At 39.7% G+C, this 25,416-nt stretch overlaps 1 protein-coding gene across 4 annotated transcripts in view; it reads right to left on the minus strand.

The window, feature by feature from the left end:
* Window positions 1-24,814, minus strand: part of PPARG (peroxisome proliferator activated receptor gamma) — a 105,514-nt gene extending 80,700 nt beyond the window's left edge. For 2 of the 4 annotated variants that reach the window (XM_073352272.1, XM_073352269.1), the window contains exon 1: window positions 24,165-24,376. The gene's annotated coding sequence lies outside the window, so the exon portion shown is untranslated. Of the gene's footprint in view, window positions 1-24,164; window positions 24,377-24,732 lie in introns of those variants that run through there. The other 2 variants (XM_073352271.1, XM_073352270.1) reach the window with 2 other exon arrangements.
* Between the last annotated feature and the right edge of the window lie 602 nt (window positions 24,815-25,416).

Here is a 25,416-nt window from a genome sequence, read left to right on the forward strand (position 1 = left end):
TTGTTAGTGCCCTAGTCATTCAGCATCATTTTGAAGCTCCATGGGAATTTAGGTATGCAAAACTTATTAGGATATGACCTTTCCCTTAGATTTCTTATTTTAAGATCAAGTTACTATGAAATGTCCCCAGTGGGAGTTACTGTGCTTCCTTCACAGATAAGAAAAACAGCAATGGCAAATTACAGAAAGAGGACTTTCATATATTTGTACAGAACAGACAACATTGTGGTCTTGAGAGACATCCAAAGCATTCTCGGAGTCAAGAGGAAAGTCATGCGATATGTTACTAACCCCGCTTTCCCCGAAACATAACAAGAGTATTTCCTTAAATCTTTTAAATGCCCCTCCCACCCACGCCCCACACTTTTTTTTTTTTTTTTGCACTGCAGTACCTAAATTGCTTGACATTAAGTTTTCATTAACTTTCTAGGCTTCTGGGCTCCTTCTATTCAGGGGGCTGAGGCTCTTGGTTGTCAGACATTTTTGGTATTCATTGCTCTTTCTGAAAACCCATTTTATGACGGTAGTCTGAAGTGGCTATTATCATCTCCATGTTCTCCAGTACCACTCTTTTTTTCTGTAACATGGACTTTGCCACTCAGACCATATTTATGCTCTCAGTACTTCCATGCTAATGGATTACTGTAATTCACTCCTAACTGTGAAACTAATCTGAAAGCTTCAGGACTTAGAAAATTCAGCTTCCCAATGCCTCTTTTGTTTTGCGAACAAGGAATTGGTAAAATCCAGTTCCACTGACCTACACTGATTGTAGGTTTAAAGCCAATGGAGTGGCTCTTTGCAAAGACTTCATTGGAAATTGGATCAGACCCTATGTCTGCACTTTCTAGCTGTCTCCAGTGTTTTGTGTAGGGTATTTTTATTTGAAGCAGTTCATCTTTGGCCATTTTGTTTTATTCTGATTTTCACTGTGCCTTGTGTTAGGCACTGTACAAACAGGATTATTTTTCTTTGCTTATTTTATGATAGTGTGTTTACCCTCCCTGGGCCACTGGGCCCAACTTTATTGTAATCACTATTGATTTTAAACTTTTCGGTAGAACCCATGTAGGTGAAGAAATAAATGTGAAAGAAATTTAAGTTTAAACGGTGCTGCTTATCTCAGAAATGTCTGTATTTTTAACCTATTTTTTTTGCAAATCAAGATTGTAAAATCTAGCAGCTCTTGATCATTCGGATTGTTTTTCAGGATAGAGTAACTTGCTTGCTGAAAATAAAATCAGCAGGTCAATAAAAGAATAGCTAAAAAAAAGATTAAATATTTTGCCTTTTGGGCATTCAGGGCACATAACTGTTCTCTCCAACCATAAATACCCTGCTAAGCAAATAACATAAGATACGAAATGGTGAAATATAGTAAATGCTTAACTTAAGCGTTTAATATCCTGGAATAAGATTGTTAAATTAGTACACTAGCTATGAATCGCCTCCTATCTCTCAAGGTATTTATTATATATACTCGACTCTATATCGGAATATTGTGGCAACACTGTAATTAGCAGAAAAATGGAAGAATTCTAGTCCTGCCTCAGAGAAGTTTAGAGAAACCCAGTCTGTCTCAAACGTCTGAGACTCTCTAATTGATGGGGCTGCAGAGTGCCATTTAAAGTGTGTGTTTGTGGGCATAGATTTGTGCCTTCCACCCCACCTGACTCTCTTTCCCTCAGACCCCCTCACTGCACTACCAGCAGCCTGACGTTGTTGGCCCATGAGCCCCTGCACGCACCCTGTCCAAATTTGAGTGACCAGTGTTGCAACCTGCATACAGGGTTGTGGTGCCTCAGTGTTGCTGCAGCAGGTCACAACATCACTCACTCAAATTTGGCCCAGCTACCCCACCATTATGGCCAAAAAGTGGCCAGGCCATGGCCTACGTGACCCCTCCACTCTGCAGCCTATGAATCATTGGGAAAGTTACAATTAGAAGAATATGTGAATTTCCACAAAACTGCATATTTGAGTGAAATCCTTCTCTCTTTAGTCATGTGAGTTGTTCTACTGACTTCTTGTGTGTTTAGAGCAAGCAGGGCTTGGTCCCTTAAAGCTTTCTTGCAACTACAGTTGGACTGTGGGTCTCTTGGCTAATTATATTTGCTTTTCCAGAAACTGCCCTTCCTCTTTAAATGACTGACAAGAGATAATAATTTACTGCTGTAAGAATCAAGTAGCAGGCAGCCCTTAAAACAATTTGGATTGCAGGCCCTAGGAGTTAATTGACCTGAGGCCAATCTGCCTCCCTTGGGTAAATAAAGAGTCATTATGTAAATTAGTGGGTTAAAACTCTCTAATAGAATATGCAACACAGGCTAAATAAATCCAGCCTTGTGTGATTCACTTAATGCATCTCCATGGTACACTGATGTCATATGTATCCTGAATTCAACTTGTTAGTTCTATTCTATATAGGTTTTTATACCACACTCATGAATGTAGTATCTGAGCGCCTCCCAATAGTCCATTAAACATAGTGACTACACATCTGTCATATGTTGTTTGTTCTTTCATCCTCTCCAGAGAGGGAGAAATGTGTTCAATGGAGTGTTTTGTTTTAGTAGGTTTTTTTTTTAAATTTATTAAATAAATATACCTGTTGCTATGTGTTTATAAAAGGCAAGGTCAAAGAAATGCACCTTGCACTTGGAGTGGGAGGTGGTGAGATTTATGATGGTCCTTAGTTCCCGGGGAAGTTCATTCCACAGTCTTGGACCACCCTCAAACAAGGCACCCCAAAAAAAGGTTGTCTCCTCTTTGCAGTTTCTAGAAAATGCTAATAATATTAAATGAATTAAATCCAAAGTTGAAAATCACCAGCCCACAGAAAGGAAAAGCCATCTGTTGGCTAACCTCATTTCTAAGAAGAAAAGGAGTACTTGTGGCACTTTAGAGACTAACAAATTTATCAGGGTTCCTTCCCCACTCTGAACTCTAGGGTACAGATGTGGGGACCTGCATCAAAACCTCCTAAGTTTACTTTTACCAGCTTAGGTTAAAACTTCCCCAAGGTACAAACTATTTTACCTTTTGCCCTTGGACTTTTGCTGCCACCACCAAACGTCCAACGAGTATTATTATTAGGAAAGAGTCTGTTTGAAAACATCTTTCCCCCCCAAAATCCTTCCAAACGTTACCCCCCCTTTCCTGGGGAAGGCTTGATAAAAATCCTCACCAATTTGCATAGGTGACCACAGACCGAAACCCTTGGATCTTAAGAACCATGAAAAAACATTCAGTTTCTTAAAAGAAGAATTTTAATAGAAGAAAAGTAAAAAGAATCACCCCTGTAAAATCAGGATGGTAAACTCCTTACAGGGTAATCAGATTCAAAACATAGAGAATCCCTCTAGGCAAAACCTTAAGTTACAAAAAGACACAAAAACAGGAATACCCATTCCATTCAGCATAGCTTATTTTTCTCAGACATTTAAAGAAATCAGAATCTAACGCATATCTAGCTAGATTACTTACTAAGTTCTAAGACTCCATTCCCGTTCTAGTCTCAAAGGTGCCACAAGTATTCCTTTTCTTTTTGCGAATACAGACTAACACGGCTGCTACTCTGAAACCTCTCATTTCTAAGAATATTGTACATCTGCCGGCACGTTCAAAAAATTATTCAGCCCAAGTTATATCTCTGTTCCTACTGTTGTGACATTGAGTTTCTGCAAAGGAGCACAGTCTAGGTGCTAAGAGTTTATTTACAGAGGGCAGGACTGAACTTTGCATGTGAACACATACAGAACATGATAAAGATCTTTCTGTCTCATTAGTAATTTACAGAATTGTGATTTGCTACTCCCAACACACCTATAATTGAATTCCTTAGTGATAAAATCACTGGGACCAAACAAGTTCAGATATCTTTTATCTGTTGGGTTTTTTTAATCATACGTTAACCTATTTCTTATAGAGCTTTTCTTCTTTTTATAGATTCATTTGCTTAAGTTATAAATTAACCCAGTACTTACTCTCCCACAGGCCACATACTCCAGTTTTTTTATGCTTCTTGCAAAAATTTCAAGCTTTATAAGTTTTATGGTTTGGAGTCACTCTGAACAATAGTTGGTGTTTAAAGTATAGTAAAAAGTAAATCTCAAAAGATTCATTGAGCCGTTATTCATTGATCCATTTGGATCCATTGATCCAAATGTCCAAAAGTCGAGATAGTGTTCTATTCCTTTCTGGTCTAGAAATCATGCTAGGCATATCAAAAAGGGAAAAGGTTCTCTTGTGAGACTTCTGGTACTTCCTGGTGATGTTGACTAATGCAAGGCCCAGGCCTGCAAACTTCTTACTCAGGACAGAAATCCCATACGCTTTAATGGCACCTGAAGGGGCCAGCACATCCCAAAATGCACTTAGTGCTTTTCAAGATTGAGCCATAACTTCATTTTACCCATATTAACCAAACATAAACATGTATTAAACAGACTGATTAAAAACAATTAAAAATACAATACATTTTCATTAACTTTTTTTTGTATGTTCAGACAAAACATTCATTTCAGCAGCTGAGATAATACACAGACTATTTGCCTTATTGTCTCTCTTTTCCCCACCCGAAACCATTCAAATTCTGGAACTTGTCTTGACAAGACCTTGCACAATAAGTATAGCTTTTTCTAAAGTTTCATTCTTGTTCTTACTAAGGTTTTTCATAGGAGAATGTGGAGCACTCTGAAAAAAAATTACTTAGGGATGATTCAGGGATTGGCAATGTGACTTAAAGAACCTTGCATCTCTAAGTCACTCTTTCAGATCCAGCTTAGACTAGCTGTGACCATGACTGACGTGTATATTGCATATACTTAGGTGGTGACTTAATACAGTTCCTGGGGATGTGCTCACATAATCAAAATACAGTCACAAATGGCACTGATTTATTTTAAAAGTTATTTATTTGGACTTTCTGATTTCATACATATTTATTCTAATATAAAGTATACGACAAAGGGTTTAGGAACTTGTAAATTGCATTTTTTATGTTTACATGGTTTATTTTTCATACAGTAGGTTCCCTCCTCTATTTTCTTCTCCTAATCTATTTCAAAGGCTCATCTGTCCTTCCAGACAAGGAGAGCTGAATCTTGCTCCCTCCACAGTATAATAATTCTACTCCTGAGGTTGCTTGATGGCCGATTGAAGTTAGTATTTTAACATTTCCACATTGAACTGAGTTTGTGTCTCTAGTTTGTAATACTCTATATTTAGCAATAATCCCCATTACATAAATCTGTGACAAGCATTCTTTTAAAATGTTGTGACAAAAGATTTGTTCTCAGACACTTCATCTCTTTCATTATTTACAGTAGGTCATTGTCCTATCTTTGTTTTGTCTTTGCAAAATTTTGTATTTTCTGCTCTTTTAAAACAGAATCGATAGCAACACGGTAGAAAGAGCTTTAACAGTCAAAATAAAATATCTTTATCAACTTTACAACAGAAGTAACTTTTCTTTGCTACTGGAGTGGCTTTGCTGTTTAAATACATACTATCGAATATCTTAGGCCTTAATTTTTCATGCTTTTTACAATTTAAACTTCAGTGAGCAATTTTTTCCTGGTTGTACAAATCTGTTTGGTTTTAAAATTGCTCTTGTTAATTCTGTGTACTTAAAAAAAAGTCCTGTGTTCTTACTGTAAATCCCAAACATAGGCCCCAGTCATGCAATGGAATCCAGTTGAGTGTAGTCCCACTGAAGACAATGGGAGTCTAGAGCGGTGCGCATAAATGTCAGCCTGCACATATCCCTCTAGAGAATCAGAGCCTTAAACTGTGCATATGTGCCATCTATTATCAGGCCTTGTGTACCCAGCTCATAACTTTAATTGCATAGGGGACTTTCACTCAAGTCAGAAGGAATTTTCTTTACAGAGCAAACAAAATCTTATTTATTCTTTAAAGGTGACCAGGAAATTTAGTTATATATAAATATAATATAATGCTTGACATATACCGAGAGAGAGAGAGAGAGAATCTTTTGCAGACAATAATGTGTCTATAACATATATGGGGAAAACATGATGATGTGATGTGGTATAAGGGTTTTATCAACTTGAGTTTGAAACAGACGTATAACTAAGGGGTGAACTGTGTAGGTCAACCCAAAAGGGCGCTGATAAAAATCATTATTTCTTACCATCCCTCATAGACTATAAGGAATGCACATATGTCACAGAAAATGTATTTTAGAAATCTTTTTATTTATAATGGTTTTTGAAAAATGTATTGCATGTTCCTCCGCCTGAAAAGGCAAATGCCCTAGTTAGTATGAGTCCAACTTTACAGGAATCTGTGGAGAACATAAGAAAAGCCAAATTGAGCCATACCAATGGTTCATCTAGCCCAATATCTTGTCTTCCAACAGTGGTAAGTGTCAGATGCTTCAGAGTGAATAAACAGAACAAGGCAATTATTGAATGATAATCAAGTGATTTTTTGGCACAAAACTGTCTAAAAATGACCTAAAATAACAGGCTTTTTGTATAAAGAAAAGCTATCTCAGGCCCTTCCAAGTGTTAGATATAAAACTTCCATCTCTGGCGCTCAGTGCTTGCAAGATATCAGACTTTAAATCATACAATTTTTAGGTCTAGAAAAGCTATAATTGGAACTGCAGTGGAACTTGCTCATCCTGGCCTCAGGCAGGGAGAAGTTTAAGAGGAAATTCCACACTTTTCAAATTCAGGAGTGTCTTGGGCAGTAGAGCAATAACTGTGAGTTTGGTTTTTTAGTATGAAATAAAGTTTTTCAAAAGCCCCTAAGATCACCTAGGTGGTTTTGAAAATTTACCCCAAAAATTTAATTTTTACGATATTTTCCCCTCAAAGGTAGCTCCACTTCCTGGCTGTAGCACCATGATACATGGGCTGGAGCCCACTTGTCCACAGGGAGTGGAGGCTTACAGTTCTGAAAGGTTTTAAAGAATCTAAAAGTGAACAGCCTTCTAGACCACCTCTTCAAATCTCACCAAAAAATATGTTTCCACCACAGTCCTTAATGATAATCTGTCTAACATTTTTTCATCACCGTTAGCATGAACCCTCATCAGACACCTCTGAACTATTTTGTCTGTTGGGACTAGAGTGCAGCCAGGACCATGCGTATGTACATTTGGACAGCACAGAGTACATTGCTGGTAGTCATTAAACAAAAAGATTCACAAGGTATCAAATTCCAGTAATTTCCCAAATATGTGGTCAGTGTTCCAAGAGCTAATCTAAAAGGAGTATTTGCATATTTACGTATCACATGAAAATGAGGTTGGGGGGGTTTCTTCCAGGTCCCACAGCACAAGAACATACAAATCGTCACCCACAACCAGACTTGTGGTCCATCTACTATGCACTCCAGCTGAAGCTGGACAACTCTGGCTCTGATGCCAAGTTCCTGTATGCACATGACGTGATGTAGCAACTACCATGGAACCTGTGGGTACTCTTTCCTCTTACTTTGTATCCAAGCCTCCATGAGCTACAATAAACCATGTGGATATAGTACTAATATCCAAGCTATGAGGTAGACTAAATAGTAGACTGATTCCGTTTTAGGGGATTATGCAGCTTCAAATGGCATAGGTGAAATTGGTATACATAAAATGAATCACAGAATCATAGAATATCAGGGTTGGAAGGGACCTCAGGAGGTCATCTAGTCCAACCCCCTGCTCAAGAAGACAGTGATACAAAAGTCCTATTGGGTCAGTCGATCCTGCCAATGTAACATTCTTCCCCATAGTACAGTTTAGTAGAGCCCTGCAAATCCGCAAGTATCCGTTTTGTATCAGCGGATGTGACTATCCGCAGACCATTTTTACGGATTGCAGCACAGATGCGGATACAAATTTTGTGTCCACACAGGGCTCTGCAGCACACATTCAACAAAACTGAGCAGCTGTCAGTCAGCCTGCAGGCTCCAGCTTGGCTCTCTGAATCACACAGGTGGGACTGTTCTTTAAATGAGCAGGTGGCAATGGCTGCTTGCATTCGAGCTGCTGCATCTTGTTCAAGCCCCCCATGGGGAGGGCGGAACTGCAGAGAAGGTCCCAGAATTGTAGCCTCTCTGCCCAGAGTGGGGAAGGAGGTATGGCAGAGGCGGAGTGGGTGGCAGGGCAGGAGGTCTCTGGGGAGAAGTGGGGCTGGGGGAGGCAGCTGGGGGCTTGACACAGCCCTGCATCACTGCTGTACAGTGACCTGTGGAGCTGTTTAGATCCGTGCAAATCTGCAGATATCTGCAGACAATTTTTGCAGATCGTAGATTGGATGTGGATACACCTTTTTGTATCCACGCAGGGCTCTACAGTTTAGTGTTTTCTCCAGTCTACTTTTACAACTCTCATCTTCTACCATTTCCGTTGGGGAAACTGTTCCATAACCTAATACATGCATTGTCAGGAAGTTTATTCCTATTATCCATCCTAAAATTGCCTTAATTTCATCCTTTAATTCTTAGCTATACCACCATGTACCACCCTAAGTTGGGGTTTTCAAAGGAGCCTAAAGGAATTAGTTATTCAAATCCTATTGTCCTTGAAAATCCCAGCCCTAAATATTTCCTTTTTCTCATTGTTATTTACACACTTCATATATTTGTAGGCATGCCTCTTAACCTAAGCCATAAATACGTAACTTTTAATTAGGGCTGTAAAGCGATTAAAAAATTAATCGCAATTAATCATGCAATTAAAAAAATTAATCACAATTAATCATGCAATTAATCGCACTGTTACATAATACTAGAATACCATTTATGTAAATATTTTTGGATGTTTTCTACATTTTAAAATATATTGATTTCAACTACAACACAGAATACAAAGTGCACAGTGCTCACTTTATATTTATTTTTGATTACAAATACTTGCACTGTACGAAACAAAAGAAATGGTGTTTTTCAATTCACCTAATACAAGTACTGTAGTGCAATCTCTTTATCATGAAAGTTGAACTTACAAATGTAGAATTATGTACAAAAAATAACTGCATTCAAAAATAAAACAATGTGAAACTTTAGAGCTGACAAGTACACTCAGTCCTACTTCTTGTTCAACCAATCCTTCAGACAAACAAATTTGGTTACAATTTGCAGGAGATAATGCTGCCTGCTTCTTGTTTACAATGTCACTTGAAAGTGAGAACAGGCATTCGCATGGCACTGTTGTAGCCGGTGTCACAAGATATTTTTATCTTATCTGTTGCTCTTCTCTGGTCTCCCTCCAGTTTGTCAATCTCTTTCTGGTAACATGGTGCTCAGAAATGAGTATTACAGGTGTTGTGTCATATCACTTTGCAAACTCATGTCTAGTTTGCTGTCCTTGATCACCACTGGAGTCTCTCTCAACATTACTGAGGCCCTGCAATCCTCTGACCCCAAACAATCCCCTTCCCCAAGCTCCTGTGGAAAGGTCCAGTAGTGGACTGTTAGCTCCACTCAGCATATGCTAGAGATAATTAGCATGTTCACTATTCCTCCATCTCACACTGCCAGAAGAGAGTTACAGGTCCATTTCCACTCCTGCATCTTCAGGGAGCATCTGTTTCTCTCTCTTTCTAGGGGGTCATTGGTTCTTCTTTAATCTTTGCCTCTCACTTGGTGCTGGGGTGACTCAGGGTTTTTCCTCTTAGTCTCTTCCTCTCAGGCTAGAGGGTGAGGCCCTGTGTTGGTGACACATCATACGTGTTTCTCTCCTCTTCTTTCTCCCCCTCAACTATCTCACCTCAGATGTAGACCTGGGAAGAGGGAGGTAGACATTGTCCACCTCATCCATGTTCTGCTCTCCCTACTTGATTATTTTTACACACTTCCACAACATTTGGAGGATGTTGACAGTTGGTCTGGCCAGGGGGCTGACTGCTGACTCCAGCCTCCCCACTATCTCAGCTGGTTCTCCTCTCTGTTCTGCACTCAAACACATCAGCAGAAAGCTGTGACTAACAGAAAGGGCAGGCAGTCAGCAGCCATCCTCCTGCTAAAGAATCAAACTTCAGCAGGAAGTTTAAGGTTGCCACACAAGCTGCATGACTCTATGCTGTGCTACATTTTCTGTTGATTCTGGGAAGTGGGAGAGAAAGAGGGGAACCAACTGAACAGCCTAAATCAATGAATACAGTCAGGCTAGACTACAGCAGCATCAGTGCTGTGTGTAAAAGCTATTTCTTATTAGTTAAATATGTTACCCTAACCTTACCTCAGACTTCACTGAAATACACTTTCTTCTTTGCTGTCCCTAGTGACAGAAGACCTGGCATTCGTCTTTGTGCATCAGATAATTCAAGTTCCAGCATGATTAATGAGAAATGGGACTGGATTTAAAACCAGGAGCCTTTTTGGACAAAACAGAACTGGCAGGAATGCCAAAATACTACAAAAAGACTGTTCTTATAGCACTTACAGCATGTCCTAAATAAGGGAGTGCCAAAAATCTCAAAGGAAGCCAGATATAGATGGGCTTCAAGACCAACAGGTTCAACTAAGAATTTTATACTTGAAGAAACAGATCCTAACCAAATGCCTATACTTTTAAAGATTTCCCCCCTTATTAATCCTTTCCTTTAACTAGCACCACAGGATAATTATGACTTAAAATTCAGGCTCTTTAAAATAATCATGCACCCACAAATTCTTCCTCACAGTCTCCTGGGACTCCCTGATTTCCTTCCCTAATTCTTTCTTGGTTTCCCCAGATTCTCTTTTTTACTGGGCCTTCACAGAACCCTGGGCTTGGATCCCAAGGATCCTGTCTTAATCCACCAGTGCAAAAAGCATTTATGTAAAATATTCTGAACTCAAATAGCCCTTTATTTTAGATTAAATATACTGTAAATATTCCACAATACATTAGATACAGAACATGTCACAGCCTTGCAAAATTCTCCAAACTATCCTGTGCAATTTTTCTTCTGGGGATGTTTATGTTTGTAAAAATCAGGAGAACACAGTGTTTATGACAACAATTTTATTATTTTTTAAAACAAGGCTGATAATCCACACAGAGCAATTTTCTGAGTCTTCATTTGATCTCTCACCTACTTAGAATTGGCACCCTGGTGACCTAAAAGTGAATGGAAAGAAGTGCACATGACTTTCACAACCACAGTATTACATCATTAAGGAGGAAACAGTGAATGATGTATAAGTCAGCAGTATGATGTGACTTATGTAACTCCTTTATTCTACTGAAAACGGCATTTCTAAACAAAACCAGGAACCATTCAAAAAAATGACAGCAATTATGGTCAAACAGGATATACCTCAAGAAGTGAAAGGAGAATGGTGATACACAAAACAGTTTAAATAGTGATAGACACAGCATGGTAGTAATGGCTTCATATAGGGAATACTGATGACGTAGTATTATAGAAATTTACTTGTGTGTTTTATAAATAAGTATATAAATTATGAAACACCTGTGAATGTTTTCCCTGTGATGATAATATTTAGATTTTTTAAATTGATTGCTTTACCACAAAAAGTTTTCTAAAGGCTATGTCTACAAAAATGGATGCTACTTACAGGAATTAAAAGACTTAGCACTATAGTTCTATTCAGGCTTCCTACAGTATAAATTTTTTCTGATCAGTAGTAAAACCAACCCTGCTGGAGATGTGTGTAATTACTTGTTCTTTAGAAAAGTAATAAACTTGTTACATTTTTTAAAAAATTGCTGGTGCACCACAATGGGCTATGGATGCCGTAAGATATGTCATAACATGATAGCTCTGTTCTAACCTGAATATAATCCACAACATTGCAGTGATTCCCTTGCTATTAGTCATCTACTTTTTATACGTGTTAGACTACTATAGGCAACAAAATACTCCAGATTGTCTGAATGTAATTCATATTTGCCACTTCCTAACAAACTGGTAAATTAGCATATATGATCAAGAGGCAGGCCCAAAGAACGAATCTTTGACTTCTATAGGCATATTCTCGGGAAACTTTTAAGAAACATGTTAGGGTCTCTCATTCATGGTGCCACTGAATTTTTCTTCTCTTCGCAAATATCACTAATCAGCTCAGTGCAATTGGCAATCTTATATTGTAAAAGGCTCAAGATGGTAAAAGCATGGGTGTTGCATAAGACTGAGGTGGAATATAAGAATTAAGCAGAGGAAGCACACATGGAATTTGTTTGTATAATAACACCACTCTCTCTCTTTCACAAGTACCAACATCCAAATATTGTAAAACAACTGAGAACAACTAATTAAGCTTCCATAACTGTTTTTTGAAAGTTACACTTTTGCACTGGTAATAGCACTGATAGTGCTAATAATGAAGACAAATACTTTTAGTCATTGTTACAGAAAACTAAATGAAATGTCCTGCAAACTGCATAAGGACACCACACCAAAGTAACTGCCCCGTGTTTTATTGCCACTTACTATTTTGAAGTCACAAGTCACTGACCTTTTATAATATTAATCTTCAAACATAATCTACAGTTAATTATAACAACTCCTGGTTTCTTAGGCCTGGTCTACACTTAAAATTTTGCCAGCTTATCATTATCAGTTAGGAGCCTGGAAAAAAATCAAACCCTTAACATAGCTATTCTGGCCAAAGCCCTAGTGTAGATGCCGTTATACTGGCAAAATAATCCTTTATCTTATTTTGTTCAGGAAACTGTTATAAACGATATTATCAAAATAGCTCTGGTATAAACTGCATCCACTGTAGACAAGGCCTGAGAGTTTATTTCATTTGTCTTCTCAAAAGCCAAGACCAGTGCTCATGGCTGAAAAGGAAATCATATTACTTGAAATGAAAGTGAGAACTTATGTTTCCATACTTTTCAATACTGGTATAAGCAAGCTTTAAAGACAAAAATCTAAAAACAGGCAAACATGGGCAGGAGCAACATATTACAAAACACATTGCCTCTTTTTATGTTGGGACAATAATAGACATTTAAAGCATATAAAGCACTGAAACATGTTTTACTAAATATATATTCCTTAAACCATCATCACAAATATATATCATAACATATCACTGAGTTGAAAAGTAGAGGATGCTTAAATGTAGATGCAAGTGAAAGACCTAAACTACGCTAAGGCCTGGTCTACACTAGGAAATTAAGTCGGTATAACTACGTCGCTCAGGAGTGTGAAAAATCCACACTCCTGACCGACAGTTAAACCGACCTCAGCCCCGGTGTAGACAGCGCTAGGTCGACAGGAGAATTCTTCCTAATTCAAGCTGTAATCGAGTGAGGGAAACCTACCCATTACAAATTAGTGACTTTTGAAGCAATGGAGGAACACCAGCACCATTAGCCAATTGTAAAGGCCTTGTTTCAGGGCACAGATGAACCCCAGGAGTGAGGCCAGAAGAGATCCCCCATTGTCCTACAGAGAGCCAATACCCCAGCCTTCCTCAGAATTTCCCATATTTGGGCTTCAATAAGATGCAAACCCCAAAACCATTTTCAGCACAGATTTCCAGTTTATGGAAATGCAGAGAAATGAGGTTCTGCCACACATGTTTCTAAATAAGATTATAAAACACAGAGAAAACTTTATATGTCTCTGAGGCCTGGTCTACACCTACAACTTAGATCAACCTAGATATACCGCTCATGGCTGTGAAAAATGTTGTGCCCTGCGTGACATAGTTAGGTGGACCAAACCACCTCTGTAGATGCAGCTAGATGGACAGAAGCATTCTTCTGCAGACGTAGCTATTGCCTCTTGAGGGGGGTGGATTACCTACATCGACAGAAAAAACTCTCCTGTTGATGTAGGAAGTATCTACACTACAGTGCTGCAACAGCGCAACTGCAGTGTCATAGCTGTGCTGCTGAAGCACAGACGTATCCTAAAATTTTGCTCACAGGTACACCCATGCATGTCCTTTGAATTCCATGGGATTGCACACAAGGAAAGGAGGGCAGAATTTGGCCCTCTATTTTAGAAATTATTTGCTATGGTTAGAAGTCAATTTAGTAACACATATTGTACTATGCTTCTACAGAATGAGATCTGAGATCCCAGCATAAAATCCAGCAGCTGGAAAACCACTGCAGATGATAGCAAGCACTAACTAAGTAAAATGTATTCAAGATTAAAGGATAAGCACTTCACTTTTAGTTACTGTGGACACCAAAAATGACAGTTCCTAAAAGTTAATTCTATCATAGGAAATCATACACCTTATGAGAAGTAATAAATAGAAGTGGTTGCATTTTCTCCAAGCTCTCCAACTAGATAGTACCACAAAGCTCCAGCTCTTAAGTAGTAAAACCTGTTTTTCTGACCACCCCTACTAAAAGCTCCTACTCACTAAAAGATCCTACTCTGAGTGTTAAAGCCTGTAATTAACATTTTTCTTTTCATATCTCTTCTTTTGGAGTAACAAAATAACTCTTTGGATATTCTGATATCAGTTTTAAACTACCATGGTTGAGAATTTGTTTCTCAGGGACATAAAAATATCCCAGCTAACAAATACTGAAAATGATTAAAAATGCATAATTGATCACTATGTTTATATAAAAGTATATCAAACTTCTGAATTGCTGCCAAAATAAAAAAAATATTTCCCCTCCCTTCATACACACATTTCATTTTGTTTAGTATTATTTTAGAATCCCTTTTTATTCTTACTTCCACTGAAGAATGTTATATATCTTGTGTTTCTATGTTAAGATTTACAGGGGGGGGTGGGGAGGAAGAGGCTGGGAAAAAATACTGCAATATTGCCTTGAGGATTAACCATATTACTTTTTAATATAAGATATATTTTCAAACTGAAGGTCAAATGGTGTGCACTTCTCAAACACGAATGTTCAGATTGCAACTCTCAATAAAATACTAAGAGAAAACTGTTAAACAGTAGCAGAATTACATTTCATTCCACGGTTAGCTGCTATAGTATTTACACAAGTGATGACCAATATGTTCAGAAGGTATGTATAAATACACAAGTTATGTACTTTGCACCTGAAATAAAATACTATGCTATGAAACAAAATACTATTTTATGGAATACAGTGTAATTATATGTCATGTAAAGTAGTTTAAGAGCAGATTGTAATCCTGGTCAGGGCTATTTTAAGCGACTATGAGTCTCCCTTCAAAATCATTAAATTGGACTCTTCAGCTGAAAGGCCCAAGACTCAGTATGTAACCTTCCTCTCTATCCCCACCTGCTCCAGATGCCTGTTCCATGACAGTTGTGAGAATTCATTCTCCTAAAGGGAAATAAATAATGTGTCCAGAATTGTGGTATTTGTGGAGGGAAAGTAGGGGAACATTAAGTAGAGGTTTCCTGTTAAACAAGAATGGGGCGCTAGAGTGGAGGGACTCTGTAATGTGTCACAGCCACATGCATGATAAAGAGGAAAGACATCCTAATTCCACACGGGACACATGCTGTTATCACAAAAGAGCTGCAGAACTGCATGAAAAGCTAATTCTCTTCCCCAGGCATAAGCAGACAACATTACACTAGCGGCTGGTCTGTATGACTTTAGTTTGATTTGAATGAGCAGCATAATCTCACCTGCAAAACCTGTATAAAATTGTTTACATTTTGTTTAAATCTAAAGCTCAACTACAACTATAATGAACTAACCACATTAGCTCCAGAACATAATACAGAAAAATATACCACTGTTTGTTTCAAAGGCATTTCTACAACAATGTCCTTGATATATCATTTATTTATGTTTATCTAGCTTTCGCCATGTAGTCTTGCTGAGCAAATAAGAACTCACTGAGGGCTTGATCTGGTATTCTCTGCACACTCAAAATCCCCACTGGATTCAAAGGGAGTTTTGGATGCATGTGAAATGCTGGAGAGAATCTCTAGAAGTTTCTAGTGCCTAGCTAGTCTTAGCGTGAAATCTTGGCTCTACTGATGTCAATGGCAAAGCCCCCATTGACTTCAGTGAAGCTAGGATGTCATGCTTAGATTTTGTGTGTGTGTGTGTGTGTGTCTTATAGTGCAACTCTTGCCTGTATTTTCTTTTGGTGGCATGTATTAGGTTATGTGTATGCCTCTCTGCTTGGAATGCCAGCATATGATCATCTTCAAAATGATTTTGGGTGGGATTTCCAACATCTCCCAGTATTGGTCTAATTCTACTTCCATGGAAGTTAATTTACCATTTAATTCAGTGGGAGCAGAGTTAGGTGACCTCGGCGTGCTTTTGAAAATCCCACCATTTGTCCCTTCCAACATGTATAGGATAAGACACTTCTTACAGAGTGATGGGAAGGTGTCAGATATGCTGCTCATGGAAACCGCAAAATGCTTCTGTGTGAAGTGGTGTGTAGCTGATATCTATCACTGGCCAGACACAGAAGGGGAAGGGAGGGAAGAGGGCGCAAGGGGCTTCCTCTCTCACCTTGTTCTTCTGGGCCAAGGCCAGTCAAAACACAGCTGGGAAGCAATGCCACTGCTCCACAACAGTGACAACAATAGCATCTCCAAAAGAAGAGGGCAGGGTGAGGATGAGAGAAGGCTTCATCTTCTGCCGACCCACTGCTCTAGCAAGCAGAGCTGACCACATAAATTGGGGAATGCACATTGCACCATGCACTTTTCGCAAGGGCCCTTTTGGTGAATTACCTCAAATCCCTCCTGCTCCTGCTCCAGCCCACGCCCTCCACATTCTCTTGAAGCATGAACTATATTTATTTACAGCATGGGCTGTACTGTGTGATTTAAACTGTAACCTATCCCGATGAATTCTGACCCATATTTCTGTTTTATTAAGGTTAAATAAAATTTTAAAAAACCTAAACCATAAAACAGTGTTAAGTACAAAAAATCTGAAATAGTTCCAATGCTATTTATACCTTAAAAAAATTTCCAGACAGTCTAATAGTTTTTACACTGAGGTCTCATGTTGTTGCATTAGAGGTCTGGAAAGAAACTGTCCCAATGTTCTTATTTAAAACTCTCAGGGTATGATTATTGCAATTACATTAAATCAATTAATTATTACTTATTTAGTATTACTAATACAAATGACAACTAAAGGTTTATATATGCAGCATTTCTACATACGGAGGATGTTATTCCATAACACTGAAATAATATGTACATCCTGTAGTCTAGCTATACATACATAGTGTACATGAATGTTTATGTACTAATATATACAAAGCATACACTTGTTCCTGAACATACATACGCATAAGTACCTAAGCTCTGTTTTTAAAAATTGCTAATTATCAACCAGCAGAGTAGCAAGTTAGTAGTTTGTTGTTCAGCTAGATGGGACTTTGGGATTCACAGACTTGAATTCATAGACTTTGTCCTGAATATGCAAACTGCATGGCATGCAGGTGATGTGCTTAGTCATGAGGGAAGAGGGTGGCTTATGCATGTCTACAAAGCATCACCTGTTAGTTGATTCCAGAAATTCATGAACTGGATTTTGAGATAGCTGCTTATCTTCTCTTGTTAAACAGCAGTTATTTTGCTATTATAGCCAATGCCAATGAAACAAACAAATGAAGCTAAATATGCTACATATGGAAAGCATCATCTGTAAGTCCAAGTTTCTGCTTAATGATCCCACCATTTCATTGTGTTCCCCATGTTTGTTTGTATCTACTAGTGCTCTCGCCTCAGAGTTTTAGAACATAAGATCATTGGAATAGGCACTGTCTTTTCCTCTATGTGTGTACAATGCCTCACCCAATGGGCCCTGATCCTTGATCAGGCCATTAGGCACTACTGCAATTCAAGTAACAAACAATAATCATAACTATGTAGTTCACTTTAAAGAACTTTAATCTGGGGAAGGATATCATTGTTTTGTTTGGTTCTTTTAATGGATTTAGGAATCCGTTAATAACTGGGCTGTGGAACATACTGGAAGAAGAGGGGAGATAAAGATTATGAGCCCAGTCCTAACTCCCATGAAAGCTTTGCATATGCAAAGTCTGCAAATCAGGCCTTAAATGTAGCTAATTGTTTGCTAAATACTCTGTTGTTAAAATACTAGAGTTAGGGCTAGATTGCCTCTGCATGTGGGTTGTATGCAAGGGGACTCCATTGCAGCAGAAGCCCTGGAGGAATTCCGGGGCTCTGGAGGACCATATACTGCAATGGAAACTCAGCAACTCTTTAAATTGGTACCATGTGCATTTCCCCCCACCCTCCATCAGCTGAGAGTGGACCACATCCCCATCCCACTCCACTCCCTTTGAAGACGCTTGTGCAGTCAGTAGCACAAGCCTCATAGATGCCCATATTATTATTGGCACCTGACTAGGGGCACAACTGGTCTAAGGGCCAGCTATGCTTCATAAAAAACCCAATCAGTTAAAAGAAAAGGAGTACTTGTGGCACCTTAGAGACTAACAAATTTATTTGAGCATAAGCTTTCGTGAGCTACAGCTCACTTCATCGGATGCATTCAGTGGAAAATACAGTGGAGAGATTTATATACATAGAGAACATGAAACAATGGGTGTTACCATACACACTGTAAGGAGAGTAATCACTTAAGTTGAGCTATTACCAGCGGGGGGGGCGGAGTGGGGGGGCGCGCAGGGGGGGAAACTTTTGTAGTGATAATCAAGGTGAGCCATTTCCAGCAGTTGATAAGAACGCCTGAGGAACAATGGGGGTGGTGGTGGGGAATAAACATGGGGAAATAGTTTTACTTTGTGTAATGACCCATCCACTCCCAGTCTCTATTCAAGCCTAAGTTAATTGTATCCAGTTTGCAAATTAATTCCAATTCAGCAGTCTCTCCTTGGAGTCTGTTTTTAAAGTGCTTTTGTTGAGAATTGCAACTTTTAGGTCTGTAATCAAGTGACCAAAGAGATTGAAGTGTTCATACATCATAACTGATTGTTTTCAGAGTAGCAACCGTGTTAGTCTGTATTCGCAAAAGAAAAGGAGTACTTGTGGCACCTTAGAGACTAACAAATTTATTTGAGCATAAGCTTTTGTGAGCTACAGCTCACTTCATCCGATGCATTCAGTGGAAAATACAGTGGGGAGATTTATATACATAGAGAACATGAAACAATGGGTGTTACCATACACACTGTAAGGAGAGTGATCACTTAAGGTGAGTTATTACCAGGAGGAGAGTGGGGGGGGGGAACCTTTTGTAGTGATAATCAAGGTGGGCCATTTCCAGCAGTTGACAAGAACCTCTGAGGAACAGTGAGGAGTGGGGGGTAATAAACATGGGAAAATAGTTTTACTTTGTATAATGACCCATCCACCCCCAGTCTCTATTCAAGCCTAAGTTAATTGTATCCAGTTTGCAAATTAATTCCAATTCAGCAGTCTCTCGTTGGAGTCTGTTTTTGAAGATTTTTGTTGAAGAATTGCCACTTTTAGGTCTGTAATCGAGTGACCAAAGAGATTGAAGTGTTCTCTAACTGGTTTTTGAATGTTATAATTCTTGATGTCTGATTTGTGTCCATTTATTCTTTTACATAGAGACTGTCCAGTTTGACCAATGTACATGGCAGAGGGGCATTGCTGGCACATGATGGCATATATCACATTGGTAGATGGGCAGGTGAACGAGCCTCTGATAGTGTGGCTGATGTGATTAGGCCCTATGCTGGTGTCCTCTGAATAGATATGTGGACACAGCTGGCAATGGGCTTTGTTGCAAGGATAGGTTCCTGGGTTAGTGCTTCTGTTGTGTGGTTGCTGGTGAGTATTTGCTTCAGGTTGGGGGGCTGTTTGTAAGCAAGGACTGGCCTGTCTCCCAAGATCTGTGAGAGTGATGGGTCGTCCTTCAGGATATGTTGTAGATCCTTCATGATGGATCTATACCACCCTATACCGGAAACCTTCTGACCGCTATTCCTACCTACATGCCTCCAGCTTTCATCCAGACTACAACACATGATCCAACGTCTACAGCCAAGCTCTACGATATAACCGCATTTGCTCCAACCCCTCAGACAGAGACAAACACCTACAAGATCTCTATCAAGCGTTCTTACAACTACAATACCCACCTGCTGAAGTGAAGAAACAGATTGACAGAGCCAGAAGAGTACCCAGAAGTCACTTACTACAGGACAGGCCCAACAAAGAAAATAACAGAATGCCACTAGCCATCACCTTCAGCCCCCAACTAAAACCTCTCCAACGCATCATCAAGGATCTACAACCTATCCTGAAGGACGACCCGTCACTCTCACCGATCTTGGGAGACAGGCCAGTCCTTGCTTACAGATAGCCCCCCAACCTGAAGCAAATACTCACCAGCAACCACACACCACACAACAGAACCACTAACCCAGGAACCTATCCTTGCAACAAAGCCCGTTGCCAACTGTGTCCACATATCTATTCAGGGGACACCAGCATAGGGCCTAATCACATCAGCCACACTATCAGAGGCTCGTTCACCTGCCCATCTACCAATGTGATATATGCCATCATGTGCCAGCAATGCCCCTCTGCCATGTACATTGGTCAAACTGGACAGACTCTACGTAAAAGAATAAATGGACACAAATCAGACGTCAAGAATTAGAACATTCAAAAACCAGTTGGAGAACACTGATCGCCGTATTTGGGGTCGGGAAGGAATTTTCCTTCAGGGCAGATTGGAAGAGGCCCTGGAGGTTTTTCGCCTTCCTCTGTGGCATGCTGGAGGATTCTCTGCTCCATAAAGTCTTTAAACCACCATTTGAGGACTTCAGTAGCTCAGACATAGGTGAGAGGTTTTTCGTAGGAGTGGGTGGGTGAGATTCTGTGGCCTGCGTTGTGCAGGAGGTCCGACTAGATGATCATAATGATCCCTTCTGATCTTAGTATCTATGAACACTTCAATCTCTTTGGTCACTTGATTACAGACCAAAAAGTTGCAATTCTTCAACAAAAGAACTTCAAAAACAGACTCCAACGACAGACTGCTGAATTGGAATTAATTTGCAAACTGGATACAATTAACTTAGGCTTGAATAGAGACTGGGGGTGGATGGGTTATTACACAAAGTAAAACTATTTTCCCATGTTTATTCCCCACCACCCCTCACTGTTCCTCAGAGGTTCTTGTCAACTGCTGGAAATGGCCCACCTTGATTATCACTACAAAAGGTTCCCCCCCTCCCCACGCTCCTGCTGGTAATAGCTCACCTTAAGTGATCACTCTCCTTACAGTGTGTATGGTAACACCCATTGTTTCATGTTCTCTATGTATATAAATCTCCCCACTGTATTTTCCACTGAATGCATCCAATGAAGTGAGCTGTAGCTCACAAAAGCTTATGCTCAAATAAATTTGTTGGTCTCTAAGGTGCCACAAGTACTCCTTTTCTTTTGCGAATACAGACTAACACGGTTGCTACTCTGAAACCAATCAGTTAAAAGAAAAATAAGGGCATATCAGTCAGTACAAGAATTAATATCAGTACCCTGTTACTGTGATTCTTATTAATGTTAATCCAAATCAATTTCCATTCAGTCTTCGAAACCCCCCATTGAAGCCAAAGGGATTTTTCTTGAGTAAGAACATAGTGAAGATTGAGTAAGGCCCTCAGGAATTGTCTTGTTAATAGGAAGCACATGCATGTGTTCCCTTAATGATATTTCAGGGTGTATAGTTATATAGAACCAATCACAACACTGATTTTCTACTACTTAGTGATTTGTTGCTTTTTTAAAAATACACAGAAAATTAACAGAAACATTCAGAACAGTTGCAATAAAATGACTGAAGAATAAGAACCTCCTGTTAAAGAAAAAAAATCAGCATAAGAAATAAAGATTTATCAGAATTCACCATCACTTATAATATTACAGTGGGGAACAATCTGCTTTCAATAAGTCTAGTATTGACTTTAAAAAATAAATTAGTGGGTATATCATAACAACACAGCAAAATAAACTGTTTGAAAATAAAATGGAAAGCATTGTGCCCATGACGCCTCAACAAACTAGCTTGGAGAATCCTGCAAGTATTTGTTAAGATTTTTAAGCTAGTTAATTTAGATAGTGTTAATATGCTTTTTGTGTTTGCTTTCCATGAATACTCTAGAAAAGTATTCAGCGCAGAAACACGTGGAAATAGTAAATTTAAGCAAATATTGGAGAATTTTCATAGAAGGTGAATTTTAAATTTACAATCCTGAGTAGCTGCACTGGAAGCCTGGTTTATGCTCACCACAATTGAGAACAGAAAGAAAACCCTGTGACCTATGTATCAACCAAAAGTAATTAAAGTCACTCAAATTTCAAATACCAAATATTCAAAACTAATTACTGACAACTGAGTTACAGAACAAGAAATAGCTAGTGAAATTATTCTGATTTTTTTTAATAGTGAATACTTCAGAAAAAATCAAAAGGTGTCAGTTCCAAAACATAAAGAGGCAAAAATCATTAAGTAAATTATTTCCTGTGAATTATTTGCCTAGCATTGTACAAAACATGGGTTTTGCTTCTACTTATAAACTATTTCTGGCTTTACTGATTAAACTGTTGGTTAAAATCATTCAAGCACCGACTGCTATAGAAATACATTTATATTGATTGAACTGGGCCTGAATTTAGGAACTGATCTATAGGAACTGAAAGAAAAGTCAAGTAGAAAAAACTCAGATTCAGCAGTAATGTCAATGTCAGTATCATAAAGCAAAAGTTAAAAACTGAAGCTATAATATTGATCAACTTTACCATTGTACAGGCGTTTGTTGTGGTGTCAGTATGTATAATAGATACTTAAATTGGAGGAGGAGAATAATTCTTTATGGAAAGAACATACTATGACAAACTTTTCATGATACACTGATATCTGGTACAGGGCCATATACTTTTCAGATCAGGTATTATCAAGGAATGGATGCTGTCTACTAGGGCTACTCACAGGAATATATAAAATATGTAAACCAATAATGCAAAATTTTAATAAACTGATGTCTGAGTAGATTCAAATCTGACAGCAGCTCCTATAAGAATACCTGCCAAATATAATTCTGATGTTTAGCTGCCAATTTCAACATCCATGTCTAACCATTTGATCAAATATCTCCCCCACTGACAATAGTCTATATTTACACTGTGCAGAACTGTTTAAAAATGATTCTTCATAGTCTCATAATTAAATCTCTAAGTAATTTTCACATTAATCTTCAGTGAGACCTAAAGAGATTAAAAATGTTCAACATAACCACGCACAGGGAATTCTAATATCAACCAGGGTACAACAGACAAGACTAATTTGCAAAAGACAAACTGAATACTGCAGGTCATACAAGTTCCAATGTACCTCATGGGCCACACTGGGTCCTTTTAGCTAACAAATAATGCATTATTATCATCTTTAAAAAGTTACTCTATGCATATTATTACAGACTGATTGCTAGGGAAGTATATATTTTTGAACATTGGTTACTAGACAGAACATTAGTGTCATATTCCAGACAAACAACCCTTTTGGAGATGGAGGAAGTGGGTTACAAACAAAATTTATCAGTCCACACCCTCACTTTTAAATGTCCGAGCAATTAGAATTGATCCTTTTAATTTAAGTTAACTTAAATATAACAAGACTATTAAATCAGAAGTCCAAGGTACATAAAAATTAATTATTTCTTGATAAATTCCTGCACTTATCTCCAAAAGGCTACACATAGTTATCAATCTAATGTCATAATATAATGTTATAATAATACTATCACAGCATTGTATCATGTGCATATACTGCCTCAAAGTTACAACACTACAGGAACTTGCAGTCCTCAGCTGCCAAGTACCCTGGAGAGAAATGACACCAAGAAAATTACAAAATGCTCTTGAAAACCTAGGGCATGCCACCCATATATTTTATATATTTCAACATAGTATCTCTGCTGTGGAATGACTAAAATCAGGGCTCGCTGACTTTTCTTGGTTGAGAAGTCAAAAAGAAAATGATGCTTTTCATTCATTACAAGTATGCAAAGTGAGTAACACTCCCTTCCCATCTCCCCTCTCCACATGTTGTACCAATGGACATAGCCACCTATAACTATTAGAATACCAATGGGCACAGTTTACTGTCTATCTCCATCAATATCACACATGTAGCACCAATGGACATACATCCCCCTGTGTATTCCACCATCCCCATACAGTAACCATGAACACTGTCCCTCTGCTTATCCCCAAACCACTTTACATAGCCCACATGAGATCCAACCCCCTCCAGTACAACGCACCTCTGCAACACAGCACCTATGCTGCTAACTCCATAGACCACGCACACGTAAAGCCTTCTGTGTACCTCACTGCCCCTAGATGCCCCCATGGACGCAGCTCACCCTGGAGCTCCCATGAACAAATTCTTCATTCCTCCCTAAGCCCCTATGGGAACAGCGCCCTGCTCAGAGAGCCCCCATGGGCATTAGCCCCATCCTGGCTCTCTCAGCCCTCGCCACCATGCCCACAACCCCCGCACTCCATGAAGCCTCCCCTTCATCAACAGTCCTCTACCCCCACCCCCCACCCCCGCCTCCTGCCTGCACCCCAAAGATCCCCCAGGAGCACAGCCCTCCTTTCTGCGCTAGGGGAAATACCCCTGTCTGCCCCACACAGGCACAGACCTTTCTCTCTCCCCCGGGGTACAGCCCCCTTGCCTACCTCTACCCCAAAAGAGACCCCTCTCTCTCCCTTAGATCCCCACGGACGCAGCCCCCTGACGGTTCATGCCCCCCACAGCCTCTTCCTGCCCCCAGAGAGCCCCCTGCCGCGCAGGGGGATGGTCCCCGCAGCAGCTCACGCACTGACCTGACGCTGTCAAGCCTCAGCAGGAGAAACTATTCCCTTCTAGTGGAATAAACTCCCCCCGCCCGGCCCGTCCTCCCGACGGGCACCGCCTCCCTGCTCGGCAGGCACCGCCTCCTTGCCCTGCTGCTGGCCCTCCCAGAGCCCGGGGCGCCGGGCCGCGCTGCCCGCTGCCCTGGGTGGTGGGCCTGCCGCGCGACTCGCGGCGAGCGTCAGGGCCGTTGGTCTCGGGCGCTGGAGCCTTGGCGGGAAACGGGGCACCGAGGGGGATGGGCAGACAAAGGCATGAGACGCGTAGGGCATGGGGTGCGGGACACAAAAGAGAATATGGCATAAAGAGGGCTGGGGAAGGAGATGGCATAGAGGGGAATGTGGGATCCAGGAACTAGGGAGTATGTAGGAGGTGTTGCTTCTCTTTCCTCTCACCCCACCTCCACACTCTGAGGCGAGTTCAGCCCATGCAACCCTTAGTCTTAGTGAAATTACAAAAGTGTAATTGAAGAGATATTTTGGCCCATAAGTTTCTGAAGTGGACCTGGAGTTTGAAACCTGAATTCTGCTGATCTTTTCTGAAATGTAACTGACAATGCTGGTTTTCTGGCTTCCCAATCAGTATCCACTTTCTCTTTCCGCTTTCCAGTGCTGCCTGGAGTTTTTGTTTTTGTCACCTCAGGTCATAGTGTATCC

The sequence above is a fragment of the Lepidochelys kempii genome, chromosome 7 (assembly GCF_965140265.1).
Source record: "Lepidochelys kempii isolate rLepKem1 chromosome 7, rLepKem1.hap2, whole genome shotgun sequence".
NCBI lineage: Eukaryota > Metazoa > Chordata > Testudines > Cheloniidae > Lepidochelys > Lepidochelys kempii.